Raw genomic sequence first — 23,069 nt, forward strand, 5'->3', positions numbered from 1 at the left:
TGGGAGAAGACAAAGAGGAGTGATTAAACCATTAATAGAGTATAGAAGGAAAAAAACAACTTTGGAGATCCTCTACATTTCAGGGATAATTAAAGAAAAAATAAAATAAACATGAAGAAGAAAACAGACCTGGAGCTCTCAAGGATGGCAAAATATCACAGATGCCAAGATGAAGACAGAGGCTTTAGGGCAAAAATGAAGACATACAGTTAGCCTCCTTCCTACATACTACAGAAGGAGCTATTGTTTTTTTCCCCCTACTTTGAAGCAACCCAAACATAAGTCTGATGTTTTATGAAAGTTTGTGCAGTTCAAACACGTACAATAATAAAGTACCTATATACCCCAACCTCTCTTAAACCTAGGATACTTAATCATTCATAGAACTTGTGTGATTATATTAGATACACTTCATACCAGCATCAGCAGCCATTATGCAGTGATTTAAATCTTGAAGGCAAAATCAACAGCTGGTGAGGGCATTGCTGCTTATATTGCAGAGCTGTGCTGTCTGTTTCCATAGCACAATTTGCAACATTTCTTAAATGACATATTTCATGATCATTTCATATGTGGAATTCATGATAAATCCTTCTAGTAGTGTCTCTGGTTGAATAAAATTGGCATTTATTATAGTTTTGAAAAAAAAAAAAAAAACACCCTATCTCACAAGATGGTATTACTGCACATCATTGAAATTAAAATAACAATATCATATAAATATCTATAATATACAAGCATAGTTCTTGACACTGAGAGCTGCTAGAGTAAAATCACATCATCAGAGATAATTCGCATTCATGGTCTCCAACCTCAGTTATTCCTAGGCTATATCTCCTTGTGTCATCCCCAGTTCCCTTTCACTTTTCCCTCAGAAGGACATGTTACAAAGTGTTCTTCCTCCTCAAAACCCAGATTTGATTCCTCTTCCCCCACTCTTACTTATGAAGGTTTTCTTTAGTTTGATCAAGGTGAGACTACAAACAACAGCTCTTTCCACCTTTGTCTGCTAGAGCCTAGAGTGTGTCTCATCTATCTGCATCCGTTCAGCATTCCCTCCTTTTCTTAGTGAAAGAAGATGTCTTCTTTCTCTCTGAAGTTCTTTCTCCTGCAAATTCCAATTTCTCCTCAGGAATCTTGTTTCTCCAGTTATCCTACCACCTCCCCATGGTCACCCAGCCTCCTTTTCCTCTTCTTCTCTCCCTTCCTGTTCCTCCTCCTTGTCTTTCTCTTGCTCTTTCCTCCTATCATCTTCTCCTTCACCCTCTCCATTTTCTTTTCTTCTCTTTTCAGTTTCTTTCCCTAAAATTGATATACATGTTTATGTGTATATAGAGTTAAGTTTCTCCAGTCTTGAATAAAGAAATGCTTCTCTGTGACCCCACACTACTCTGCTTTTTTACTATCAGACTCCTTAGAGAATTTCATGCTACAAGAGGGCTCTATTTCCTAATAACCAATTTAGTCCTTGCCCTGCTGTGATCTAGCTCTTGTTTCTTGTGCCCACTGGTATTGCTCTTGCGAAGGTCGCCAAGGGCTTTTATATTTCCCATAATGATGAGTGATTCTGTTCTTATCTGACACGACTGTCTCAGCATTTGCCCCATTTGGTTAGTCTCTCCCTGTTCTAAAACCTCTGTCCTCTCTATGTCTCTGAAACACCATGCCTTTTTGGTGCTTCGTCTCTTTATAGATATCAGGCCCTCTTAGTTTTCATGGGACTTGATTTTCTCCTCTCACCTTGGTTTGACCGGTGACCTGGTTCCAAAATATATGGAAGAGACTCATGAGTTTGGTTTTGTGCTTGCACCAGAGCTCCCATGCATTCAACATTTTTCCATCACAACTGTTATTTTCTGAACTACTGCCTTTAACAAAGGAATCTAGACAATGCAGGCCAGACCCCTATCAGGTAGAGAGATACAGAAAAGAATGGAGGGACTGATGTGTGTTCTGTAACTAGCGATGTAGAATTAAGTCTTCTCAATGATTAATTAAGATATGCTGCTTGTTTGGCTTCCCATTCTGGGTCAGTATTGATAAAATGATGCAAAATCATGGGACAATTAGGGGCCCCCTTAACATGTGGTTTATTATGGAGTTTAGGAGCTCAAACCAAAGAGTAGCAGGAGGTAAAGATGAACACATTGAAAGCAGCCTAATCATGAAAAGCCATGTATATCATGCCAAAAAAGTGATTCTGTGCATAATAATCAAATCATAAATGTTTGGAGGTTTTAAAAGACATGTTATTTTTCATACCCAGACATTTGGAATCATTTGGTCTCAGTTGAAGTTCAACTGTGGAAAAACTTGAAGGAAAAGGTTCTTATGTAATTCTGAAGCAGATCTTCATGTGAGAATCATTAGGCAAAGGAGTTTGGGTTTTAAGAGAAAATTATATAACTAATACAATTGACATAATTAAAAATTCATGATTACCCACTTCAATAGGGTTCTCAGCACCACTTAGCAATCTCTCCAGATCTCTCCAAATAGCTTTTACCCTCCTCACTCTCTATGAGTTGTAGCCATCAAATACAGACTTTCTCATTTTCCCCCAAAGAAATTCACAAAACATGTCTGGATACATCCTTTCCCACTCTTCTGCCTGTAACTATAGAATTAGTGTCCCTTCCCTCTCTAAAACTCAACTCTCTGCCTGTGTTGTAGATGCCATTCCCTTCCATTCTTTTAGGAACACTTTTTCTTTGGTAATAATTCCTCATGATTGACTCTTCTTGATTCTATCTCTCTTTTTTCCACTAGCACCTTGAAGAAGTCCCTTGACCATATAACTCACTCCAATTACATTCTTTTTCTTAATTATTTTTCAGAACAAAGTAACTTTAAGAATTGCTTCTTTTTACATCCCATTCTGTCTTCACTCAGCACACTACTAAAACTTCTCTTACTAAGATCACAATGACCAACCTGTGGCTAAACATAATGGATACTTCTCAAACTGTTTATACCTGTCAGCAAAATTCAACACACTGACTATTCCTTCCTCTGAAATCTCTTCTTTAGACATTTAGAATTCCTTCTTTCCTAGTTTCCCTCCTATTTCTTTACTCCCTCTTTCTCAAGATATTTTCTTGGCTCATCCTTCGCCGCTGCTGCTGCTGCTAAGTCGCTTCAATCGTGTCCGACTCTGTGTGACCCCATAGACGGCAGCCCATCAGGCTCCACTGTCCCTGGGATTCTCCAGGCAACAGTACTGGAGTGGGTTGCCATTGCCTTCACCACATCCTTTGCCACTTGCCCTCTCATAGTTAGACTTCTCTACAGCTCTACCTGGGCATTCTTTTCTCTCATCTACATTTGCTAAATTCTTGACTTTTTTTACTCTTATGATTTTAAATATTATATCAATACCAATGGATTCCAAATGTATGCCTTTTCTAGATCTCTATTTTAAGTCCAGACCTATATACTCAACTGCAGTTTCACACACAACTGTACCTTTGCTCTCCTTTTCAACGTGCTTCCCTTCCCCCTTTGCTTCATGGTCCAAAAGCCAGGATGTCATCTATAAAAACACTATATGTGCCTGTTTATGTCTGTTCAGTTCAGTTCAGTCACTCAGTCGTGTCCGACTCTTTGCGACCCCATGAACTGTAGCACACCAGGCCTCCCTGTCCATCACCAATTCCCGAAGTCCACCCAAACCCATTTCCATTGAGTCAGTGATGCCATCCAACCATTTCATCCTCTGCTGTCCCCTTCTCCTCCCGCCCTCAATCTTTCCCAGCATCAGGGTCTTTTCAAATGAGTCAGATCTTCGCATCAGGTGGCCAAAGTATTGGAGTTTCAGCTTCAACATCAGTCCTTTCAATGAACTCACAGGACTGATCTCCTTTAGGATGGACTGGTTGGATCTCCTTGCAGTCCAATGGACTCTCAAGAGTCTTCTCCAGCACCACAGTTCAAAAGCATCAATTCCTCAGCACTCAGCTTTCTTCGCAGTCCAACTCTCACATCCATACATGACCACTGGAAAAATCATAGCCTTGACTAGATGGACCTTTGTTGGCAAAGTAATGTCTCTGCTTTTTAATATGCTGTCTAGATTGGTTATAACTTTTCTTCCAAGGAGTAAGCATCTTTTAATTTCATGGCTGTAGTCACCATCTGCAGTGATTTTGGAGCCCCAAAAAATAAAGTCAGCCACTGTTTCCCCATCTATTTTCCATGAAGTGATGGGACCAGATGCCATGATCTTCGTTTTCTGAATGTTGAGCTTTAAGCCAACTTTTTTACTCTCCTTTTTCACTTTCATCAAAGGCTCTTTAGTTCTTCTTCACTTTCTGCCATAAAGGTGGTGTAATCTGCATATCTGAGGTTATTGATATTTCTCCTGGCAACCTTGAAACTAGCTTGCACTTCTTCCAGCCCAGTGTTTCTCATGATGTACTCTGCATATAAGTTAAATAAGCATGGTGACAATACATAGCTTTGACGTACTCCTTTTCTTATTTGGAACCAGTCTGTTGTCCTATGTCCAGTTCTAACTGTTGCTTCCTGACCTGCATATAGGTTTCTCAAGAGGCAGGTCAGGTGGTCTGGTATTCCCATCTCTTTCAGAATTTTCCACAGTTTATTGTAATCCACACAGTCAAAGGCTTTGTTTTGTATTATGTCTCGTTTTATGTCTATTCAATATATAAACATATCTTAAATATTTCCACCTCCCTATGATACCATAGTTGCCTTAGTCTAAGCCACCATAAAGAGTCTAAACCATAAAGTTCTCACACTTCCAATTTTAAATATTCAAATCCATTATTTTTAAATCACTCAACCAGAGTGATTCTTATAAACTACAGCCTGTCAGATCTATGAGTTTTTAAAAGACTTCCAGTGAGACAGGTCATTGTGAAAATATAGAGCACTAAAGACAAAGATCTGGCTGTAAAAGCTTCCAGAAAGATTAAAATATGTCACAAACTAAGGAAAAAATCAGGATGACACAGGATTTAATAACCACATTGGAATGTTTTTAAAGAATGGAGCAATTACTTCAAAATTCCAAGGAAAAAAGTATTTAAATCTGGAATTTTATATCCAGGCATGCTAGGTGGAGCATTAAAATAGGATAAAGATTTTTAGATGAATATGAATTAAAAATGTGTATCTTTCCTTAAGTCACTTTTAGGAGCCTACTCAGTTCAGTCAGTTCAGTTCAGTCGCTCAGTCGTGTCTGACTCTTTGCGACCCCATGAATCACAACATGCCAAACGGAATGACTAAAACGAGAGAAGTTAAGACATAACCCAAGAAGAGAAGATCTAACACAGGAGAAGCAAAGGAATTTTCCAGAGTAACAGGTAAGAAATAAAAAATAAAAGATCTTTTTTTACTTAAAAAAAAAAAGTCACAAAGCACAAAAATGAAAACAAATTTAAAGCTTTTATTTACCTTCCTCTGTCAGAAGAAAAGGCAAATATTCATTAAATAAACAATTATGTCAGCCTTAAAAATTCTGAGTTTCACTTGAAAGATAATTTGGAGGTTTTGATTTGTGATAGAAATAATTTTAAGTTGGTGGTCAAGATTTACCCTCGGCATATACAACCTCTATAATCTTCTCTTGAGTGTGGATGAGATTCATGAATACAAGATTTCATTCTTGTGTTTACTTTATATTACATGGCAAATGAGAAGGAATTTTGTAGATATAATTGAGGTACCAAACTGAGATAAACAAAAGAGAACTTTGCCTGAGTGGGTCTTTAAATTAGAATCTAGGAACTTCCCTGGCAGTCCAGTGGTTAAGACTCCACGCTCCAATGCAGACGGCATAGGTTTGACCCCTGGTTGGGGAACCAAGACCCCACATGCTGCATGGCTCACTGAAAAAAAAAAAATTGTAGGCATAAAAGAAACTATACAGTCTTTAAAAATAAAAGTGAATTTAAAAAATAGAATTTAAGCTTTTCTTAAAAGAGAGCTTCACAACAAGATAGATTCTCCTGCAGCATAAAGAAGCAAACAATCACGTTGTGAGCTGCCTGTCTAAAGGACCATGTGGCAAGGACCTGAGGGCAGCCTTTAGGGACTAAGAGCAGTCCCCAAACCACAGCCAGAGAGAAAACTGGACTTCAGTTTCAGAAAAAGGACTTCAATCTTACAACGACAAGGAACTGAACTCTGCCAACAATCAGTGTAAGCTGTGAAGGTGATCTCAAGGCTCAGAGGAGATCAAAGTTCTGACCTACATTTTCCAAAACTGGGAATAGAAGTGCCATACAACACAGCAATCCCACTGCTGGGCAAATACCCAGAGAAAAGCAGAATTGAAAAAGACACTTCTACTCCAGTGTTCATTGCAGCACCATTTACAATAGCTAAGACATGGAAGCAACCTAAATATCCATTGGCAGATGAAAGGATAAGGAAGTTAGGGTACATATCATATTCAGTTCAGTTCAGTTCAGTCGCTCAGTCGTGTCCAACTCTTTGCGATCCCATGATTTGCAGCACTCCAGGCCTCCCTGTCCATCACTAACTCCCAGAGTTCACTCAGACTCACGTCCATCGAGTCAGTGATGCCATCCAGCCATCTCATCCTCTGTCGTCCCCTTCTCCTCCTGCCCCCAATCCCTCCTAGCATCAGAGTCTTTTCCAATGAGTCAACTCTTCACATGAGGTGGCCAAAGTACTGGAGTTTCAGCTTCAGCATCATTCCTTCCAAAGAAATCCCAGGGCTGATCTCCTTCAGAATGGACTGGTTGGATCTCCTTGCAGTCCAATGGACTCTCAAGAGTCTTCTCCAGCACCACAGTTCAAAAGCATCAATTCCTCAGCACTCAGCTTTCTTCACAGTCCAACTCTCACATCCATACATGACCACTGGAAAAACCATAGCCTTGACTAGACGGACCTTTGTTGGCAAAGTAATGTCTCTGCTTTTTAATATGCTGTCTAGATTGGTTATAACTTTTCTTCCAAGGAGTAAGCATCTTTTAATTTCATGGCTGTAGTCACCATCTGCAGTGATTTTGGAGCCCCAAAAAATAAAGTCAGCCACTGTTTCCCCATCTATTTTCCATGAAGTGATGGGACCAGATGCCATGATCTTCGTTTTCTGAATGTTGAGCTTTAAGCCAACTTTTTTACTCTCCTTTTTCACTTTCATCAAAGGCTCTTTAGCTCTTCTTCACTTTCTGCCATAAAGGTAGTATAATCTGCATATCTGAGGTTATTGATATTTCTCCTGGCAACCTTGAAACTAGCTTGCACTTCTTCCAGCCCAGTGTTTCTCATGATGTACTCTGCGTATAAGTTAAATAAGCATGGTGACAATATATAGCTTTGAAGTACTCCTTTTCTTATTTGGAACCAGTCTGTTGTCCTATGTCCAGTTCTAACTGTTGCTTCCTGACCTGCATATGGGTTTCTCAAGAGGCAGGTCAGGTGGTCTGGTATTCCCATCTCTTTCAGAATTTTCCACAGTTTATTGTGATCCACACAGTCAAAGGCTTTGGCATAGTCAATAAAGCAGAAATAGATATTTTTCTGGAACTCTCTTGCTTTTTCCATGATCCAGCAGATGTTGGCAATTTGATCTCTGGTTCCTCTGCCTTTTCTAAAACCAGCTTGAACATCAAGAAGTTCACAGTTCATGTATTGCTGAAGCCTGGCTTGGAGAATTTTGAGCATTACTTTACTAGCATGTGAGATGAGTGCAATTGTGTGGTAGTTTCAGCATTCTTTGGCATTGCCTTTCTTTGAGATTGGAATGAAAACTGACCTTTTCCAATCCTGTGGCCACTGCTCAGTTTTCCAAATTTGCTGGCATATTAAGTGCAGCACTTTCACAGCATCATCATTTCAGGATTTGAAGTAGCTCAACTGGAATTCCATCACCTCCACTAGCTTTGTTCGTAGTGATGCTTTCTAAAGCCCACTTGACTTCACATTCCAGGATGTCTGGCTCTAGATGAGTGATCACACCATCATGATTATCTGGGCCATGAAGCTTTTTTTTGTACAGTTCTTCTGTGTATTCTTGCCACCTCTTCTTAATGTCTTCTGCTTCTGTTAGGTCAATACCATTTCCGTCCTTTATCAAGCCCATCTTTGCACAAAATGTCCCCTTGGTATCTCTAATTTTCTTGAAGAGATCTCTAGTCTTTCCCATTCTGTTGTTTTCCTCTATTTCTTTGCATTGATCGCTGAGGAAGGATTTCTTATCTCTTCTTGCTATTCTTTGGAACTCTGCATTTAGGTGCCTATATCTTTCCTTCTCTCCCTTGCTTTTTGCTTCTCTTCTTTTCACAGCTATTTGTAAGGCCTCCCCAGACAGCCATTTTGCTTTTTTGCATTTCTTTTCCATGGGGATGGTCTTGATCCCTGTCTCCTGTACAATGTCACAAACCTCATTCCATAGTTAATCAGGCACTCTATCAGATCTAGTCCCTTAAATCTATTTCTCACTTCCACTGTATAATCATAAGGGATTTGATTTAGGTCATACCTGAATGGTCTAGTGGTTTTCCCTACTTTCTTCAATTTAAGTCTGAATTTGGCAATAAGGAGTTCATGATCTGAGCCACAGTCAGTTCCCAGTCTTATTTTTACTGACTGTATAGAGCTTCTCCATCTTTGGCTGCAAAGAATATAATCAATCTGATTTCGGTCCTCAGCTACAAAAAGGAATGCATTTGAGTCAGTTCTAATGAGGCCTATTATACAGATTGAAGTAAGTTAGAAAGACAAAGATGAATATTGTATATTAACACATATATGTGAATTTAGAAAGATGGTACCATCGATCCTACATGCAGGGCAGCAAAAGAGACACAGAGGTAAAGAAGAGACTTTTGGACACAGCAGAAGGCGGCGAAAGTGGGATGATTTGAGAGAATCCCACTGAAACACGTATACTACCATATGTAAAACAGATGATTAGTGCAAGGTCAATGCATGAAGCAGCACACCCAAAGTCAGTGCTCCGGGACAGCTCAGAGGGATAAGGTGGGGAGGGAGGTGGGAGGGGGATTCAGAATGAGGGAGACACATGTATGCCTATGGCCAGTTCATGTTAATGCATGGCAAAAACATCACAATATTGTAAAGTAATTATTCTCCAATTAAAATAAATAAATTAATTAATAAAATAAAATCCCAAGACAAAGGCTCAGTTAAAGTGCACTGAGACTATAGAAACTGAGGTAATAAACATGTATTAAGCCCATAAGTATACGATGGTAATTTGTTACTCAGCAACAGAAAACTAATTCATCATCAGCTCACAGCATTGGCTTAGCAACCAGAGATTTCAATTGTCTTAAAGCCTAGAGATGAAGGCATCCAAGAAAATTCTCTAACTACCATAGCTATCATTTGGCGTCTCTTTTTATAACTGGTGTGCCACAGAAAGTAAAATTTAAAGAATTCATGTCCCCTGTCAGTTTAAAGCCTCCCACATAGGTGTCTATACCACTTGGTTTATTCATTCAATCTGTTTCATTCTATACTGAATTATTTTCATGCTTTTCCTATATTAAAATAATATTTCCAATATTCATATGATGAAACAATATGGCTGAATTTTTGATACTTTCATAGTTTATACTGTCTCTTAACTACTCTATTAATAAGACGAGACGAACAATTTAAAATTATAAGAGGATATAATTAACAGTGTCAAATCTAAAGAAGATCAGAAGGGCTGGGGTCCAGAAAAGAGGTGAAAGGATTAGCATTAAACTGAACCATGGATATGATTTGCACTAAGCTTGGAGGGGAACATACAGAGAAGTGACTGTTATAAGGGATCCACTACAAGTTAAGAAAGCCCCTGCTGAAAAATCTCGAATTTATCTTTGAAGTTGGAGAGTGACTCTTTTACTTAGAATAAGGTAGGTTAATGGAGAGATTGAGATCCTGAATGAAATTGTAAATGACTTTGGAGGAAAATCATAAAAATCAGTAATTGGAGGTACATAGAAAGAACGAGGGACAGCTGAGAGGATCCAGTGAAAATTTGGAATATAGTGTACCATTGTTTGCCTCTATCTACATAAGGAATATACTTGCTTCATATTGTTTGGCTTAGTCTTTCTTTGGGCGGTAGAGTGCATCTGAAAGGACAATGGGAGAATGGCATTGAAACATGTATAATATCATATATGAAAGGAGTCACCAGTCCAGGTTCGATGCATGATACTGGATGCTTGGGGCTGGTGCACTGGGACGACCCAGAGGGAGGGTATGGGGAGGGAGGGGGGAGGAGGGTTCAGGATGGGGAACACATGTATACCTGTGGCGGATTCATTTCCATATATGGCAAAAGCAATACAATATTGTAAAGTTTAAAAATAAAATAAAATTTAAAAAAGAAAGAAAATGAAAGGCCAATGTGCCAGGTTTGATTCTAAGTAGTAAATATGGTGTTTGCTTCTACTCGTGGTGTCTCTGGTGTCTCTGACCCCCATCAGGAGAAGAACATGCCTTAGGTGGTTGATGCCCCTTCAGCCTGGGCCTTAGGAAGAGAAACGAGAGAACTATAGCCAGGAAGGAAGCCTGATCAATCTATAAACCTATCCAAACTGATACAAGCATCACCTGTGAGCTCACAGCAGCATCCTAGAAGCCTGGGTGAATTTTATCTGGCAGTGATCAATAATTCGTTGTAGAGTACAGAGAGATGAATGGTTAGGTTGGCCAGGGGCACAGTTTTGCCAGTATAAAGCTAAAAACAAAACGGTAATTGAGGGTAATGGCACAGAGCCTTGGAAATGATGAATATTCCCATCTTGGCTGAATGAAAAAGAAACTGAAAGCAGAAAGGAAAAGTAGGTTAAAGAAACATAGATCCACACACCAAGCTGTTTTCACATCAAGGAGACACCCTCACTCATTATAAAGCTGATACAATTAGTCAATTTCAAGTTCCTTTTTCTTCTCACATTTCTTCTTTACATCTCTCCAGCCTTTAAGCCTTCAGTTCAAACATTTACTGAGTGCTTGGCATTGGGGATATAGAGAGACCTAAGTCAACTTCCTTGAACTTGAGTTTCAGATGAGATGATAGACAGTTAAAAAGATAACTACATAGCAATGAATGTGGACAAATGTGCTTTCAATAGATATCCACACAGTATCTGCCACCCACATGCTCTTTTGCAATAGCACCTTCCTATAGCCCATAAAGAGGCTGAGTTTGTGAGCCCTCTTTCGGAATCTGGATGAGCTTTTGATTCCTTTGATCAATACAGTATGATGGAAATAACTACAAGTGACTTGGATGCTCCCTCTTGGAACTAGTCTCATTCTATGAGAAACCCAAGAACTTACGCATATAGGCTCTACTCAGCAATGAAAAGCATGCCCAACTTTTGAGTCATTATAGCCTGGGTACCAGTCATGTTTCTTAATAAGTTTCCATATGATTCCAGTCCAGCCCTCTTTATGATCCAGCTCTCACACCCATACATGGCTACTGGAAAAACCATAGCTTTGACTACATGACATTTGTTGGCAAAGTGATGTCTCTGCTTTATAATACACTGCCTAGGTTTGTCATAGCTTTTCTTCTAAGGAACAAGCTTATTTTAATGCCACGGCTGCAGTCACCAATTGCAGTGAGCTTGGAGCCCCTCCAAAAATAAAATCTGTCACTGCTTCACTTTTTCCCCTTCAACTTGCCATGAAGTGATGGGACCAGATACCATGATCTTAGTTTTTGAACACTGAATCTCAAACTAGCTTTTTCACTCTTCTCTTTCACCTTCATCAAGAGACTATTTAGTTACTTTTCACTTTCTTCCATTAGAGTGGTACCATCTGCATATCTGGGGTTGTTAATATTTCTCCTGGAAATATTAATTCCAGCCTGTGATTCATCCAGCCCATCATTTCACCTGACATACTCTACATATAGGTTCCCAGATGGCTCAGTGGTAGCGAATCCACCTGTCAACGCAGGAGACATATATTTGATCCCTGGTGTTGGGGAGATTCCCTGGAATAAGAAATGGCAGCCCACTCCAGTATTCTTGCCTGGGAAATTCCATGGAGAGAGGAACCTGGTGGGCTACAGTCCACGAGGGTCTCAAGAGTCAGACATGACTTAGTGACTAAACAGTAACAAACTAAAAACCATCTATATAGGAAAAAAATCACCGAACCTCAGTGAGACAGTGGGTTATCTGTCATCCTGACTTAGGTTATACTTACCCTTTCACTCCCAGCTCAGTGACATCCTAGACAAAAGCTGACGACATTGCTGACAATGGAGAAATCTGACATCTTGTGGAAGTCCAGTAAAAGTATCATCCAAGAAAAAGGTCAATAGTCTATTCAAAATTGCAGTGCCCTAGAAAATCTCTGTTCCCAAATCTGGTCAACCACTTGTAAAAGAATGAAACTGGACCACTTTCTAACTCAAAATGGATTAAAGATCTAAACGTAAGACCAGAAACTATAAAACTCCTAGAGGAGAACATAGGCAAAACACTCTCCGACATACATCACAGCAGGATCCTCTATGACCCACCTCCCAGAATATTGGAAATAAAAGCAAAAATAAACAAATGGGACCTAATTAACCTGAAAAGCTTCTGCACATCAAAGGAAACTATTAGCAAGGTGAAAAGACAGCCTTCAGAATGGGAGAAAATAATAGCAAATGAAGCAACCGACAAACAACTAATCTCAAAAATATACAAGCAACTCCTACAGCTCAACTCCAGAAAAATAAATGACCCAATCAAAAAATGGGCCAAAGAACTAAATAGACATTTCTCCAAAAAAGACATACAGATGGCTAACAAACACATGAAAAGATACTCAACATCACTCATTATCAGAGAAATGCAAATCAAAACCACTATGAGGTACCATTTCACACCAGTCAGAATGGCTGCGATCCAAAAGTCTACAAATAATAAATGCTGGAGAGGGTGTGGAGAAAAGGGAACCCTCTTACACTGTTGGTGGGAATGCAAACTAGTACAGCCACTATGGAGAACAGTGTGGAGATTCCTTAAAAAACTGGAAATAGAACTGCCTTATGACCCAGCAACCCCACTGCTGGGCATACACACTGAGGAAACCAGAAGGGAAAGAGACACGTGTACCCCAATGTTCATTGCAGCACTGTTTATAATAGCCAAGACATGGAAGCAACCTAGATGTCCATCAGCAGATGAATGGATAAGAAAGCTGTGGTACATATACACAATGGAGTATTACTCAGCCATTAAAAAGAATACATTTGAATCAGTTCTAATGAGGTGGATGAAACTGGAGCCTATTATACAGAGTGAAGTAAGCCAGAAGGAAAAACATAAATACAGTATACTAACGCATATATATGGAATTTAGAAAGATGGTAACAATAACCCAGTGTACGAGACAGCAAAAGAGACACTGATGTATAGAACAGTCTTATGGACTCTGTGGGAGAGGGAGAGGGTAGGAAGATTTGGGAGAATGGCAATGAAACATGTAAAATATCATGTAGGAAACGAGTTGCCAGTCCAGGTTCGATGCATGATGCTGGATGCTTGGGGCTGGTGCACTGGGACGGCCCAGAGGGATGGTATGGGGAGGGAGGAGGGAGGAGGGTTCGGGATGGGGAACACATGTATACCTGTGGCAGATTCATTTTGATATTTGGCAAAGCTAATACAATTATGTAAAGTTTAAAAATAAAATAAAATTGGAAGAATAAAAAAAAAAAAAAAAAGATAAGAAACATACTAGCCAAGCAAACAGCAAAAAAAAAAAAAAGAAAATCTCTGTTCCCAGAGTATGTTGGCTCTTTGATTTGACTCAGAGCTCAGCTTACCTGAGGCCTATCTCCAGGGCACTTCTAACACAATAACAAACTTCTAGAAGCAACTGCTTATGCTTATGACTTCAGCAATGGAAAACAAGGACCTCACCTGAAATTTTAAAGGAACTGCTAGAGAAGTAGATGGCTATAGAGGAGTTTGACATATTTCTGAGGATCCAAAAGGCCATATGCACACGCAAATCTGGGTGCATGAGCAGAAAATATGTAAGAAAAAAGACAGTACCAATCACTCACCTCCAACCTACCTTGAGGAAGAATTGAAACTATTTCTATCTGCAAGTGACTTGATCTTGTATACAGAAAATCCAAAGAAATTCATTATTAGTACTAATAATCAAATTCAATTTTGCACCTCAATATAAGCTCAAAGTACAAAAATAACAAGCCACAAATAATCCAAAAATTAAAATAAGAAAATAATTCCACTTACAATAGTAGCAAAATATATCAAATAAATAGAAATAACATTTTAAAATATAATGCTATTACTGAAAGAAATTAAAGATCTAAATAAATGGAACAATATCCTACCTTCATGAATGAGAAGACTTAACATTTTTAAGATGTATTACTACTCAGTAAATTAATCTACCAATTCAGTGTAGTCCTTTTCAAAGTATAGCTGATTTTCTTGCAATAATTGACAAAATGATTCTAAAATTCATACAAAAAGCCAAGGGACTCAGAATAACCAGAAGAATCTTGAAAAAGAGCAAAATTAGAGGACTCGTATTTCTCATTTTCAAAATTTATTTACAGTAATCAAGACAATGTGGTGCTGGCATGAGATTAGACATATATATTTAAATTGACAGTCCAGAAAAAAAATCTTTACATTTATGCCCAATTTATTTGCAACAAGAGCACCATGACAATTCAGTGAGCAAAGGACAGTCCTTTCAGCAAATGGTGTTGGGAAAACAAGATGCCCACAATCAAAAGAATGAATTTGTGTAAAACAGGGCAGGCATTTTAGAAAATAGTTTGAAAGATCCTCAAAATGGTGGCTGTGGAATTATCATAAGACCTATCTATACTAATGCTAGATAGATACCCAAGTGAAATTAAAACATATATCCACACAAAAGCATGCTCATGAATGTTCATTACTATGAATAACGATTATTTATAATGACTAAAAAGTGGAAACAAGCTAAATAACCATAAACTGATGAATGGATAATCAAAATGTGGCATATTCATGCAATAGAATGCTTCTTAGCAATAAAAAAATGAAGTACAGATACATGCTTTAAAATGAATGAGCGTTGAACATATCATGCTAAATGAAAGAAATCACTCACAGAAGACCACACATTGTGGGTAATTCCATTTATTTGAAATGCCCTAAATAAGCAAATCCATGGAGGCAGAAAACTGAATATTAGTAGTTCCTCAGTTGGGGAATGAAGAAAGATGGCTAATGAATACGGTTTGGAGTTTCTTTTTTTAGGGAGTTTGTAAATGTTCTGAAAATAGACTGTGGTGATGGTTATACACTGAATTATAAGACAAGCAAACATGCAAACCCAGTTAGTAGTAAATAACAACAGAAACAATAACAAATGCTTGCAAAAACTCAACCCAGTACCACAACATTTTAAACAGTTAAGAAAAGGCAGAAACTGTATCTCAATGCATGAAGACTGAAACCAACTGATGCAGGCCCAAGCATGCAGATTTATTGTCCAATAAATCTATGGTGATTCCAAGCTCCTTGATCTGGCAAAGTCATCCTGAGATCAGAACTTACATCCCTCTGCCCCATAAAACCAAGCCCAGATGGGAGGGTCATTTTCAGTGCTCCTTTTAGAGCCATACCAAAAAACAGTTTCACATCTTCTTTTGGCATGGTGACTGGATCCAAGGGGGATGCTAAGTGGCAAGGGCAAGAAGTTCTTCCCTATGCCTTTATCAACATAACATCCAGTGCCCAGAAAAGCAGCTCTTGGTGAGAGACGGAGGTAGGACGATAGATGTCCAGCTAAATGCTTCAGAGGAGAGTGTTCAGGATACTGAGTGAGATTTAGAAGATGCAAGAAAGAAAGAATAAGGCCAACTGCAAGCAGAGTACCAAACAGGAGACAAAGGGGATAGAATAGTGACAGAAGCATAAAAGGATAAATCAGAGAAACTTTGATAAGGCTGAAAAGGGAAGGAAAATAGAACAAAGATACAACAAATAGTAAGAAAAAAGAGAACAAAGAATTTTTTTTTTAACACTCCTAGCTTTCTTTTCTACCAAATATTGATAAATATGGAACAAAACAAGACCTTTGGCCCTTTCATATGCTCTTGGCTACACCAAAAGACGAAGCACTTTAAAATATAATACTCAGAGTGATGGAGAAACATACAAAAGAGATGGGTTAGCAATACAGCAGTCCAATCCTGTATCATACAGTAATCCTGCAATAACTGGTGAATTGTTTAGTACTTTCTCACAAATTTGCTAAGAAATAAATACAAACTGTTTTGCTCTATCCAATTCATAATGAATATTAATGATAAAATAAGCATACAAAGCAAAACAAAAACTACATACGGTAAAATTGGTTGTTGACTAAAAATTGACAAAAGCAAAATGTTTTCATAAAATTTCTCTCTGCAGAATTTGACTGAGAATAAGTGGACTTGGTAGGATGTCCATAAAACAAAATTTCCAATTGTTGCTATGAACAAAAAACTTGATTAGCAAGAACTGGTTTTCATTGAAAAGCTTACCTGGAAGATAATGATTCTGATGAGAATAATTTCAACAAAATAAAAGTGAACATTAAAATAGTGGGTATGATTTGAGTGCTAGGTAGGAAGTTGACTAAGAAATTAAATTGACGTAGTGGTGAAAAAGAGTCTTCTCAGAGCACTTTTCTTTGATTGGAGTACATTCTTGTCCATGTGCTCTGGATACATTTCTGAATATGTATGCTGACACATAGTGAGCCCCTCAGCGTCTATTTCTGAGGAAGCTTGATTTAGTCACTCTTCTGATAAACAGTGTAAATTCAAGATGATCAGCAGCCCGCCTTCCCTGGGCTTGACACGAGGAGGGAGCAGATGATCTGATAAGTTTTATTGCCTCTAATTTTTGTGACTAATATAGAGGTTCTGTTTTGAAAGCACCCAGATCTGGCTCCATTCTGGCTTAGCTAAGAACAGATTTGGAACAAAATGTACTCTCCCAAGAGCCAGGCTCTCAGAACTCTCCTAAGGATAATTTTGAAAGGCATAAGCAAACCAAGAATAGTTCAGAGTGGCCATGAAGCTTGCCAAAGGCTTAAAGAAAATCGAAATGGCCTAATTGAATTCAGACAGTGAGGCTAATAGGAGCCCTTACATGTCAAAAGGAGGGGCTCTTCCTGTTTTCTGTCTTAAGATTTCCCTATGGAGGGACCACTGCTGAAGAAACAGTCCCATGGCCTCTCTTACTCTTCTTTATGTGATTGATAAATTGAAAGAAGGAACAGGAATCCTCCACGTAGCTCCCTCTTGTAACTCTTCGGAAGCGAGTTTTCCCTCCAGGAAGGTGCTATCTGTGCTTCTTGTTGCTATAAAAGTTACAGGGGCACATACCACTCCTGGCTTCCCTGGTGGCTCAGCTAGTAAAGAACCAGCTTGCCAATGCAGGAGACACAAGTGAACCAGGTTCGATCCCTGGGTCGGGAAGATCCCCTGGAGAAGGAAATGGCAACCCACTCCAGTATTCTTGCCTAGAGAATTCCATGGACAGCAGAGCCTGGCAGATCACACACACACACACCACTCCTATCACTATTTTCATGTCAGGAACACTGTGAGTTTTCTACCTCTGCCTGGTGTATAAAATTAATGGCTTTTTGTCACATATGTAAGTCATTCTCCGATCCAGATTTTTGTATCAGATAAAGTTGATATTTTGATTATTATCCTTAGTCCTGTGTGCTAGATAGTTTCAAACTCAGCCAGGAAAGAGAAGAATGTTATTTATTAATTGTCTAAATTCTGACATACACCCCACTTTTTCCTCTTTTCTGTATTCCCTTTAGTGGAAACCTCTGGAATTTGTTTATGGGGCGTGTATGTGTGTGTTGTTTGTTTTTGTCCAGTCGCTAAGTCATGCCAGACTCTCTGCAATCCCATTGACCACAATACACCAGGCTCCTCTGTCCTTCACTATTGCCCAGAGTTTGCTCAAACTCATGTCCATGGCGTCAGTGATGCTATCTAACCATCTCATTTTTTGCCACATCCTTATCTTTTTGCCTTCAATCTTTCCTAGCCTCAAGTCTAGTAGGCTCATTGTATGTATTTGGGCTCTTTTTTTAGGCAAAGAAAATAAAATCACAATTTGGGGATACCGTTAGCATTTTGGAGCTCTTATAGAAATTAAAAGCCATAGGCTTCACAAAATTTTAAGGAAAAAAAAAGAGAGAGAGAGATGAAAAGTTTCAAGAACCTGAAGTAGGTGGGGCAGGAGACGTGTGTTTACCAAGAATAGGCTTATTTCATGCAGGAAAGACATTTGAAATAAATATGACATATTTTAACATGTACTCTGTGGGTAATATAAAATAACATTCTTTTAAATACATTTCCTCTTAAAATCTCACAGCACAACCATATATATTTTTGTGTGTGTGAAACTGATCTCAGATTTAGAAAACTGGTTTGAATCTCTAAAACTTAACTTTTAAATAAAATAGGCATACTTATAGTACTCATTACTTAGCAAATAAGTTGGTAGGTTTTCCTGTAACCCCAGACTATATTGGTTGTATTCAAAAACTTAATGAAAAATATTGTTCAAGGGAAGTGTATGTACTCTAGGGAATAAAATTACACTTGTATTCACCATTAACATCAATAAACATCTAAAATTGTTACAGCAATTAAATATAGAAAACAATTCAAAATTTTTGAGAAACAAAAGGAAAAGCTCTGAAATATGAAAATGAAGAGCGCATCTCAGGCTACACAGAGTGGCCCCAGAGGAAATTGCCTAGTGGGTGAAGCTTGTCTCTCAGCTTTGGGTTCTTCTCCATAGGTATTTTATAATTTCATGCTTTCACTCTTTCAGGACTTGGAACTTGGCCTATCTTAGCTGAGACGAGAGACAGAGAGCTTTCCCCCGGACATTCCAGGCCATTTCACTTACTTCTACATGTCCTTCAAGAATTAGCTGAAAGGTTTCCTTCTCTCTGGGTTGAAAACCTGCTATTTCTACAGTGTCCTGTGCGTACCCAAATAGGGGGAAATAGAAGGGATGTCTTCGCTCAACGATAAGCTGCGGGTTTAACCTTTGTGGGTGAAGGAAGAGTGTGAGCAGATAGGGCCTTCTCACAGTCCTGCAATACTACAGACATACTTGTCTGCTCTGCCTTTACCAGATCTAGCCTTGCTCTGTTATTCCATTCCAAGTTGAGAGAAATTGAGAGATAAAAGCCCTCGACATGTGTATTCCTATCCATAAGAAGAGCATCCCTATTCACAGAAAATCCTCCAGATGTTTTAACCTATGTCTAGTGCTAAGTTTCATTGAGATTACTAACAGGTACAGAGCCAATTAACTGATTTGGATTTTATCATCGTCACCGGCATTGTCAACAGACACTTAATGAGTATCCCTAGAGCACTGCCCGTCGCACTTGATGCTAAGAGCTCATCTTCTTTCCCCTGGAGGACATTTTAATGAACAATGAAATAGCTAAAAACTAGACATGAAAGAGGAAAGGCTAGAGAAATAAAAGGAATAATAATTGGTCCCCAAGTAAAGAGCTTCCTGACTTTCCTCATTTCTCTTTTGATCGTGGTGGTCATAAGTTATTTAAATATATAAAGAGATCTATTGATACACACAAACTGAATAGAGAGAGAGGACAATGCTATAGATTGAATATTTGTGTCCCCCCCAAAGTTCATGTTAAAAATACGATGCCTACGGTGACGATATTAGGAAGTGAGACCTTTGGGAAATAACTAGGGCATGAGTGTTCTGCCTTCCTGCATGGGATTAGTGTCCTTATAAAAGAGGCCCCAGAGAGATTGCTTGCCTAGCTTGCCATGTAAGAACACAGCAAGAAGTCATTGTCTATAAACCAAGAATAGATCGTTACCAGACATCAAATCTGCTGGCATTGTGATCTTGAACTTCCCAGCCTCTAGAATTGTAAAAGATAAATGCTGTTTATAAGCCAACTATAGAAACCTGAAAGAACTAAGACAAATGATTTTGGTGGTGATGATGATGTCGATGATAGATATACATAGATGTAAATGACATGCAAATGTAAACGACATGCAAAGATCTTTAGTCTAGACAGAGACTACGTATATATATATGTTGCTGCTAAGTCACTTCAGTCGTGTCCAACTCTGTGCGACCCCATAGATGGCAGCCCACCAGGCTCCCCCATCCCTGGGATTCTCCAGGCAAGAACACGGGAGCGGGTTGCCATTTCCTTCTCCAATGCATGAAAGTGAAAAGTGAAAGTGAAGTCGCTCAGTCATGTCTGACTCTTAGCGACCCCATGGACTGCAGCCCACCAGGCTTCTCTGTCCATGGGATTTTCCAGGCAAGAGTATTCGAGTGGGGTGCCATTGCCTTCTCCATATAAATATATAGATATATCTATATATATATATAGACAGAGAGAGAAAGAAGTGTCCAAAAAATCTTATTAGAAACTCTTTATATTAATATATATAATTAGAAGCACATAATAATTTTTATTGTACTGATTAGAATTATTGACTGGAATTAAGAATTTTCTTCAAACAACACTTGAAATTCCCAATTCAAATGTAAGTTATGGTTAGAAAGAGGATAGCAGTCTTGGATAAAATCCAGACAAGAGTAATAATCTTGACTGAGAAACTGAATGAAGAAATGTTAAGGCCAAATACAAATGGTTAGGGAAAGATGTAACCCTAAATATAATTTAATTCATGAGCCCAAAAGTAGCATAGAATTAGTTAACCTAGTATAAATGGATTCTCTGAAAGGGCTTTAATTTTAGCCTGAATAACGGGAAGTGACTAAGACCAGAACATGTAGCGATCTGAACCACTGGTTAATAAAAGAGTTTTCCCAAATAATATGTTAACACTGAATCCATTTTAAACAAAACTGAATGAACATATTACATTCCTGAGATACAATCTAGTGATTCCTGGATGGTGTACCAGATAACTAAAACAGCTTCATCACTAATGCATGATACATTTATCTATTCATTTTAATGTGTGATACATTTATCTATTCATTTAAGTAGCATGTTGTTTTGTTTAAGGTAGGGTCTGTTTAAGGGCTGTTCAAGGAACAAGAATGAAGCCTAAAGATGAAGTGTAGGTTGCAAAAGCCCCTTCATGGATCGTAGCCTTGTTGTGGCAAAGAGGCTTGCATAACTCAATAAAACCATAAGCCATGCTGTTGCTGTTCAGGACCACCCAAGATGGACAACTCATAGTGAACAATTCCAACAAAATATGGTCCCCTGGAGAAGAAAATGACAACCCACCCCAGTACTCTTACATAGAGAAACCCATGGACTGGCATGAAAAGTATGAAAAGACAAAAAGCCATGACATTGGAAGATGAGCCCACAAGGTCAGAAGGTGTCCCATATGCTACTGGGGAAGAACAAAGGGCAATTACTAATAGCTCCAGAAAGAATGAAGTGGATAGGCCAAAGCAGAAATGATGCACAGTTGTGGATGTGTTTGGTGGTGAAAGTAAAGCCCAATGCTATAAAGATCATTATTGCATAAGAACCTGGAATGTTAGGTCCATGAATCAAGGTAAATTGGACATGGTCAAGCAGAAGATAGCAAGAGTGAACGTTGAAATCTTAGCGAACTAAAATGACAGGAATGAGCAAATTTAACTTAGATGACCATTATATCTACTACTATAGGCAAGAATTCCTTAGAAGAAATGGAGTAGCCCTCATAATCAACAAAAGAATCCAAAATGCAATCTTGCTTGCAATTTCATACACAACAGAATGAACTCAGTTCATTTCCAAGGTAAACCATTCAACATCACAGTAATCCAAGTCTATGCCTCAACCACTGACGCTGAAGAAGCTGAAATTGAATGGTTCCATGAAAACCTACAAGACCTTCTAGAACTAACACCAAAATGGTACCTTTTTCATCATAAGGAATTGGAATGCAAAGTAGGAAGTCAAAATATACCTGGAGTAACAGGCAAGTTTGGCCTTAAGGTACAAAATGAAGCAGGGCAAAGGCTAACAGAATTTTGCCAAGAGAACACATTGGTCATAGCAAATATCCTCTTCCAATGACACAAGAGACAACTCTATACATGGACATCAACAGATGGCCAGTAACAAAATCAAATTGATTATGTTCTTTGCAGCCAAAGGTGGATAAGCTCTATACAGTCGGTAAAAACAAGACCTGGAGCTGACTGTGGCTCATATCATGAGCTCCTTATTTCAAAATTCAGGCTTAATGTGAAGAAAGTAGGGAAAACTACTAGGCCATTCAGGTATGATGCAAATCACATCCTTAAAGATTATACAGCGGAAGTGACCACTGTATAAGTGATCAGTTCTAACTGCTCCTTCTTGACCTGCATACAGGTTTCTCAGGAGACAGGTAAGGTGGTCTGGTATTCCCGTCTTAAAGTGGAGATTTAAGAGATTAGATATGGTAGACAGAATGCCTAAAGAACTATGGATGGAGGTTCATAACATTGCACAGAAAGCTGTGACCAAAATCATCCCAAAGAAAAAGACATGCAAGAAGGCAAAGTGGTTGTCTGAGGAGGCTTCACGCATAGCTGAGGAAAGAAGAAAAGTGAAAGCCAAGTAGAAAGGGAAAGATGTACCCAGCTGAATGCAGATTTCCAGAGAATAGGCGGGAGAGACAAGAAGGCCTTCTTAAATGAACTATGTAAAGAAATAGAGGAAAATAATAGAATGGGAAAGACTAGAGATCTCTTCAAGAAAATTGTATATATCAAAGGAACATTTCATGCAAGAACAGGCATGATAAAGGACAGAAATGGTATGGACCTAACAGAAGCAGAAGAGATTAAGAAGAGGTGATGAGAATATATAGAACAATACAAAAAAGGTTTTAATGACCCAGATAACCACGATGGTGTGGTCACACACCTAGAGCCAGACATCCTGGAGTGTGAAGTCAAGTGGGCCTTGTGAAGCATTACTATGAACAAAGTTATTGGAGGTGACAGAATTCTAGGTGCACTATTTCAAATCCTAAAAGATGATGCTGTTAAAGTATTGCA

The sequence above is a fragment of the Bos taurus genome, chromosome 5 (assembly GCF_002263795.3).
Source record: "Bos taurus isolate L1 Dominette 01449 registration number 42190680 breed Hereford chromosome 5, ARS-UCD2.0, whole genome shotgun sequence".
Classification (NCBI taxonomy): domain Eukaryota; kingdom Metazoa; phylum Chordata; class Mammalia; order Artiodactyla; family Bovidae; genus Bos; species Bos taurus.